We start from the raw sequence: 8567 nt of genomic DNA, 5'->3' as shown, positions 1-8567 counted from the left end.
CGGAGCTGGTTTTCTTGTTAGTCTCCACAGGGTCCTTGTGCCACGTTCTGTACATGGGATTGTGTAGTGGAAGTAATGATTGTCTGGATTTTGTGCTTCAAATATTGTAGTTGTGTGGACTGTGCTTGTGGGATCCCATATGTGTATGTGTGTGTGTGTTGAGGGCAGACAGTGTTCTGTGTATTTTTTGTTGTTGGGTTCATGTAAAAGTTTCTAATAGATAGTAGTTTAACATTTCAGACAAGAAAGGGTTAATGCAAAAGTGAGGTTGCCGACAGATATTTATGGTTGCTGCTGAAGCAGGCAGGCAGCTGTAGCTGCTGCCAAGCAGGCAGGCGTTTATAGCTGCTGCCAGGCAGGCAGGCACTTGTAGCCATGCAAAGCAGGGTGAGCAACTTCGGAAAAAAAAAAAAAAAAAGGTTATTTTATAAGAGTTCAGTCCCCATGTTCAAAAACAGCTGCTCTCCGATTCTGCTCCCGGTGCTCCAGCAGTGGAAAGACCAGAATGGATACCAGAGCCAAGGAGAGAAAAAACAAAACAAAATAAAACAAAACCGAGCTTAATATGTTTAAAGTAACCTGGGGGTGAATCCAAGACTTGGAGGAACAGATAGATAGGTTGACACAAGAACTGCTGACTGAAAAATCAAGAGGGGTAGTGCAACCACAAGCCTTATGAGCTATCACCTAAGCAGCATCAGGGTGGCAGATACAGAACCCATCTACTTCTCAAGAACTGATAACCTGGAGGAGGGGGTGTATTTGTGTCCTCCTGCCTACAGGTCCATGGCAACTGCCTGCAAAGTTTGTCAAGCATTGCCATGATCTGGACAGATGAATGGAGGAACCTGATGCCTCAGCTGCAGGAGCTGAACATGAATACCCCAAGCAGAATGAGATAGAGGGAGAGAAAAACCAATGATTGCTAAACATCATTTGGGGGCAACTGAAAAGTAACAGCTTGAATATGTGTGTTTGTAAAGTAGCTATTGTTAGATGCTGTGATTTTGTGTATAAAACCACCTGTATTTGCTAGACAGTTACTAATAAGAAGCTACACCTTGTATTGTATAAATTTGTCACTTGTAAAAGAGATGTCAGAATATGCAAATTTGTAGTAGCTGCTAGAAAATGCTAAGGCAAAAGATAGAAATATTCTAATACAATGTTAAATTAAGAGGGGGGAGAATTCCACTGGTAAGAAATTTCTTTGGCTAGTCCCTTGCTGGCATCATCATCTTCAACATGCTGCTGCACCCTGTAATAGTTACTCTGCTAATGTAAATCTGTGTGTGTGACTTGCCATGATAACAACTTGTTACTGGATGAAGCAGGTGAAACTCTGCATTGACAACAAGGTGCAAGGATTGAGGCTGGCCAAATGCCTGCTACCACAATCAAGGGCAAGACTGGGTTGGCCTCTGTGTTTGCTACCAAGAAGAACCAGCAGGCGTGGAGCGGTGAGGACACATGCCATGGGATGGCTTATATCTGATTCTGTTGTATGGGCCGGAAAAGTAGAATTGCACACAGAGCTGAGGACGTTGACCGATGTTCAAACCCTAATGGGGGATTTGCAATGGGTCTGGCCTCTTACTGGAATTACTAACAAGCAGCTAATGCCTTTACGTCCTTTGCTAAAGGGTGCACAAGCTGACAAACCAGTAGTCATTTCTGAAGAACAACGGTTGTCTCTCATGCACAGTCAGTGTTTGCTGTGATCTTGCAATGGCAAAAGAAAAACGGAGGAGACATCTTGGCTATTTTGGACTGGTTATTTTTGCCATTGCAAGCTTGCAAGAGCATTCAAACATGCATGGAAGTGGTTGGACAAATCATTAGAAAAGGGAGAACATGTATACTTGCCATTTCAGGAGAAGAGCCAGCTAGCGTTCATATTCCTATACCTGTGGAGGACCTAGAGTGGGTAATGGGGCATTCCGTTAGCCTGCAGATGGCCTTGCTGCAATATGAAGGGAAAGTCTCGGTGGATTTACCTAACAGAAAAGAAGCCTCATTGCTATTGTCCAATGCATGGATAACACGACCAAAGTTATCCATGAGACCCATTCAGGGTGGGCTAACTGTGTATACAGATGCAGGGAAAAAATCAGCTAGTGCAGTGGTCACATGGTGCCAGGGCAATCAATGGAAACATCACAAACTTTTGCAAGGTCAGGGGATTCGTTACAAACTTTAGAGTTAACTGCGGTTGTTTGGGCAATATTGTATTGGTTACATGTCCCGCTTAATGTGGTCACTGATTTGTTGTATGTGGTGAGCATAGTACAATGAATCGAAGATGCATTTATTAGAGAAATGTGGAATGAATGTCTTATGACTCTTTTTCAACAACCTTAACAAGCTATCTGCCAGCATTCAGCAGAATATTACATCATTCATATTCGGAGCCACAAAAATCAAGATGGGTTAGCTGAAGGTAACGCAAAAGCTGATAAACTCGTAAGCCACGTTTGTCCTATCGTCAGTCAATTTGATGCTGCACGGATGGCACATGCTCCGTTCCATCAAAATGCACAAGGTCTATGATGACAATATCGAGTAACATGGACTGAAGCCACCAGAATTGTTTGAAGTTGTCCTCAGTGCAGCAATCATGGACCAGGACTTGGACTTGGGGTCAACCCTCGGGGTTTGAGGGCTTTGAAGCTGTGGCAAATGGATGTCACTCATGTTTTTGAGTTTGGGCATTTGCCCAACGTGTTATGTACATGTTACGGTAGATACGTATTCCAAGTTGGTATGGGCTACAGCACAACCTGGGGGTTAAGTGGTTGGCTACGTAGTTTGATTGAGGCATGCATATGTGGATTGATTGCTTTTGTTTTTGTTTTACTATTGATGCCTTGCTTATTAAAATGCTTGCAACACTTACTTAGTAGATCACTTAGCAAAATTTTCCTTGTGTGACAGGAAGCGTCCTGGGTTGTGCAAAAGAAAAACGGGGGAATTGTGGAGCAGTGGTTATTCTCATGAGGGCCTGCACAACCCAGGATTAGAGCTGAGTGAGACAGCCTTGAACTCTTTCTGACTCAGCTGAGCCAGGGAGGCCTGGAGTCGAAGAAATGCAAGCAGAACATTGAAACAGGAGCTTGCTCGCCACAAGGAATGCACCACTTATCACAAGGCATGCACCCTGCTGTTGCAGAGATATGCGTGTAAAACTTAGCTTAGCCAATAGCAATGCATAGACAGGCGCGTGGACAGGTTTATGTAGCCAATGAAAGATGTACAGCTGTCACGTAAGCTATCACCCATGGTATAAATTAGGTGAGCCTGTGTAATAAATTGAACAAGAAGTGTAACTCATATTGGGATTGTCTTCTTGATTCGGGTCGTTCCTCCGACAGTCCTCTCCAACCCAAACCATTCTGTGATTGTATGATTCTATGTTGCTGGGATGCTGCAAACTTACATAGTGACCCATTCTTCTCTGCTGTTTTTGCAGTCTTTGAAAATTGTAGAGGGACAATAATGGGCAGAGAAGGGACAGACATTTCTAGGTGTTTTGTTTTGTGGGTTTGTTTTGTTATTGTTGTTTTGTTTGGTTGGTTGTTTTTTTTTGTGGGTTTTTTTTTTTTTGTTTTTCTCCCCTCTGAGTGTCAACCTATGAAGAGGACATTGCCTCAACCCCTCTGCTTCCCCACCAGGCTATTTACAGCAGCATTTGAGAATTCTAAAGGTTTTGAATATCCTTTGGATACCCTTGAATCCTGCATGCTGCTTTTGCTGGGAATCAGCATGTTGCCACAAATACTGCATGTGCTTTAACCACGGCCATACCACCTGGAGAACGCCCTATTTTGTTTGATCGCAAAAGTCAAGCAGCGTTGGGCTCAGGTCTTGTCTAAGGTTAAACAACGATCTAAGGGGACCACCAAGAGATTTCCCCTGATCTCATCTGATATCGGAAGCTAAGCAGGGTCAGGCTCGGGTCTTGTCTAAGGTTAACCAACTTTCTATGAATACCACCTAGAGAACTTACCCAAGGCTGCACGGTCATGAGTGGCAGGGTGTGTGGGATAGCATGGCCAGGTACCTAGGCCAGTGGACCCCTCCAGTGCTTTGGAACTTCACCCCTGAACAAGTGTGAAATCCAGAAAAATTAGTAAAACACTGAGACAAGATCTGCTGTTGTCCTTGCATTACCAGAGAGGAACAACTCACCGCAATGTGCTGGGGCTTGGCCCACACCTGCAGAGCCCTGCTTTGTTTTCTCAATCTGATGGCAAAACAATAGACACTGCAACCATTCCAACCACAGTGAAAGACACTGCAGCTAAACCCAAGGACCAATCTGTGCCAGTATCATTTGCCCCTGTAAGCAAGGGGAAAAGCAAACAAGAGTCATAAAGAGCAACCCGTGCAGTGAAGAAAGATGAAGACCCAATGCACTTACTACAGGGAACAGCATCTGATCAAGAGTTATTAATGTGTGAATCAGAAGAGAAAGAAGAAGAGGTGACTTCTCAACCCCGGACCTTGACTGAGCTGCAGAATATGTGAAAAGATATCACCCATCTTCCAGAGGAGCACATCATCACATGGTTACTCCGATGCTGAGACAATGGTTATGATATAAAGGGTAAGGACCCCAGGCAGCTGGGATCACTTGCTAGGGAAGAGGGAATTGACAAAGTGATTGTGAAAGAAAAATGACCCCTCAGTCTCTGAAGGCTGCTCTTGACAGCTGTGAAAGAAAGGTATCCCTACAAGGATGATATGTCACCCAAGCAAGTGGACCATGATAGAGAGAGGTATCCAGTACCTGAGGGAAGTAGCCGTTCTAGAGATGATCTATTGTAGGCCTGATAGCTGGGGATGCACCCGTAAACCCAGATGAAGTCGAATGTACATGACCCATGTGGCGGAATCTTACACGGAGTGCACCATCATCATATGCCCATTCATTGCAATCAGTGACATGGATTGTGACAGCACCACAAACAGGGGATGAAGTGAGTCATAAACTCCGAGAGTTCAAAGACAATCTCACCCCTTCCATCATTTCAGATGTGTGAAAACTGTCCCAGCAGGTCAAACAATTGAGAGATGATCTATCCAGCCCTCCATGTTTACAGAACCGCATCTCAGCTATTAGCAGAAGGTGCCCTGTTGCTCAAGAGGGAATATATAGGAGGTACATGCCACAAGCCATCTATCGGTTTACCTGTGGGATCATGGAGAAGACATGAGAAAGTGAGATGGAAAACCTACCTCAGCTCTGGAGGAACGGGTGTGATTCCCCTGACTCTTATGAATTCTAATGCCTTTGTACAAAATGTGAGGAATCTTATGATCACTATTAGAGGGGCCCTGCCTCCAGGCAGGTGGAGGCGAGGGGCACTTGGTTTTCCTGAACTGTGTGCATCAGATGGCCTGAAACATCAATCCTACAGGAGTATAAGGCTCTAGCAAATACTGGTGCACAGCGTACCCTGATGCTATCAAGCTACCAAGGGGTAGAACCCACTTGTATTTCTGGAGTGACAAGAGGATCCCACGAGTCGACTGTACTCGAGGCCTAAATGGGAAGGAGTGGCAAAAGCACCCTATTGTGACTGGTCCAGATGCTTCATGCATCCTTGGCATAGATTGCCTCAGGAGAGGGTAATTCAAAGACCCAAAAGGGTACCAATGGGCTTTTGGTATAGCTGCCTCAGAGATGGAGGAAATGAAGCAGCTGTCCACCTTGCCTGATTTCTCAGAGGATCCTTCTGCTGTGGGGTTGCTGAAGGTCAAAGAACAGCAAATGTCAGTCACTACCACAAAAGTGCACCGGCAGCAATATTGCACCAACCAAGACTCCCTTATTCCCATCCATAAGCTGATTGTAGACTGGAGAGCCAAGGAATCATCCAAAGGACAGGCTTTCCATTTAATAGCTCATTATGGCCAGTGCAAAAGTCTAAAGGTGAGTGGAGACTAATAATTGGGATGCCACAATTGATATTGACAATGTATTTTTCTCAGTTCCTTTTGCAGCAGAGTGCAGGCCGCAGGTGGCTTTTACTTGGAGGGTCATCCAATGCACTTGGAACCAACTGCCCCAGGGGTGGAAAGACAGCCCTACCATCTGCCATGGTCTGATGCAGACTGCACTGGAACAGGGGCCAAGCTCCAGAACACCTGCAATACATTAATGACATTATTGTGTAGGGCAGTACAGAGGAAGAAGTTTTTGAGAAAGGGAGGCAAATAATCCAAATCCTTCTAAAAGCCAGTTTTGCTATAAAACAGAGTAAAGTCAAGGGACCTGAATAGGAGATCCAGGTTTGGGGAATAAAATAGCAAGATGGATGTCACCAGATTCCCACAGATGTGATCAATAAGATAAGAGCAATGTCTCCACCAACTAATAAGAAAGAAACACAGGCTATCTTAGGTGTTGTGGGATTTTGGATAATATACATGCCAAATTACAGTCTGATTGTAAGCCCTCTCTATCATGTGACCTGGAAGAATGACTTCAAATGGGGCCCTGAGCAACAACAAGCCTTTGAGCAAATTAAACAAGAGATAGTTCATGCAGTAGCCCTTGGACCAGTCTGGACAGGGCAAGATGTAGAAAATGTGCTTTACACTGCAGCCAGGGAGCATGGTCCTACCTGGAGCCTCTGGCAGAAAGCTCCAGCAGAAACTCGAAGTCAACCCCTCAGCTTTTGGAGCTGGGGATACAGAGGGTCCAGGGCTGGCTATACTTCAACTGAAAAAGAGACACTGGCAGCCTCTGAAGGGGTTCGAGCTGCTTCAGAAGAGATAGGCACTGTAGCACAGATCTTCCTGGCACCCTGGTTACCTGTGCTGGGCTGGATGTTCAAAGGCAGGGTCTCCTCTACACATCATGCAGCTGATGCTACGTGGAGTAAGAGGGATGCAGTAATTACACAAGGAGCTCGAATAGGAAATCCCAGTCACAGTATCACAGTATGCTAGAGATTGGAAGGGACCTCAAAAGATCATCTAGTCCAATCCCCCTGCCGGAGCAGGAACACCTAGATAAGTTTACACAGGAATGTGTCCAGGCGGGTTTTGAATGTCTCCAGAGAAGGAGACTCCCCAACCTTCCTGGGCAGCCTGTTCCAGTGTTCTGTCATCCTCACTGAGAAGAAGTTTCTTCTCAAGTTTAAGTGGAACCTCTTGTGTTCCCGTTTGTACCCATTGCCCCTTGTCCTATCATTGTTTGCCACTGAGAAGAGCCTGGCTCCATCCTCGTGACACTCCCCCTTTATATATTTATATACACTAATAAGGGCAGAGTAGAGGGGAAGGAGGACCTCTCTCGACCTACTAACCACCCCCCTTCTAATACACCCCAGGATGCCATTGGCCTTCTTAGCCACAAGGGCAGTGTCGGCTCATGGTCACCCTGTCGTCCACTAGGACCCCCAGGTCCCTCTCCTCTACACTGCTCTCTAACAGATCGTTCCCCAACCTATACTGGAACCTGGGGTTGTTCCTGCCCAGATGCAGGACTCTACACTTTCCCTTATTATATTTCATCAAGTTATTCCCCGCCCAACTCTCCAGCCTGTCCAGGTCTCACTAGATGGCAGCACAGCCTTCTGGTGTGTCAGCCACTCCTCCCAGCTTAGTGTCATCAGCAAACTTGCTGAGAGTACACTCAATTCCCTCATCTAAATCATTGATGAATATATTAAATAATACTGGTCCCAGTACTGACCCTTGAGGCACTCCACTAGATACAGGCCTCCAACTAGACTCCGCCCCATAGACTACAACTCTCTGGCTTCTCTCCTTCAGCCAGTTCACAGTCCACCTCACTACCTGATCATCCAGACCACACTTCCTCAATTTAGCTGCGAGGATGCTGTGGGAGACCGTGTCAAACACTTTGCTGAAGTCAAGGTAGACCACATCCACCGCTCTGCCATCATCCATCCACCGTGTTATTTCCTCATAAAAGGCTACGAGATTGGTCAAGCACGACTTCCCCTTGGTGAAGCCATGTTGACTGCTCCTCATAACCCTCTTATCCTTGATATGCCTTAAGATGGCACCAAGGATAAGGTGTTCCATCACTTTCCCAGGGATGGAGGTGAGGCTGACTGGTCTATAGTTACCCAGGTCCTCCTTCTTGCCCTTTTTGAAGACGGGAGTGACATTTGCTTTCCTCCAGTCCTCAGGCACCTCTCCCGTTTCCCAAGACTTGGTAAAGATGATGGAGAGTGGTCTAGCAATGACCTCTGCCAGTTCCCTCAGCACCCGTGGGTGCATCCCATCTGGACCCATGGATTTATGGATGTCCAGATTGCTCAACTGGTCTCTAACCCATTCCTCATCGACTAAGGCAAACCGCTCCGTTGACCTGACTTCATCTGAGGTCTCAGAGGTACAGGGCTCTTCAGGACTGCCTCCAGCAGAGTAGACAGAGACAAAGAAGTCATTCAGTAACTCTGCCATCTCTGTATCTTCTGTCACCAGGGCACCCGTCCCGTTCATCAGCGGGCCTACATTGCCTCTGGTGTTAGTTTTATCTGCCATGTATTTGAAAAAGCTCTTTCTGCTGTCCTTGACCCCTCTCA

The sequence above is a fragment of the Neopsephotus bourkii genome, unplaced genomic scaffold, assembly GCF_033783945.1.
Source record: "Neopsephotus bourkii isolate Nb327-2 ecotype Australia unplaced genomic scaffold, CSIRO-AGI_Nbou_v1 NB_1625, whole genome shotgun sequence".
NCBI lineage: Eukaryota > Metazoa > Chordata > Aves > Psittaciformes > Psittacidae > Neopsephotus > Neopsephotus bourkii.
Note: the sequence above shows the minus strand (reverse complement) of the source record.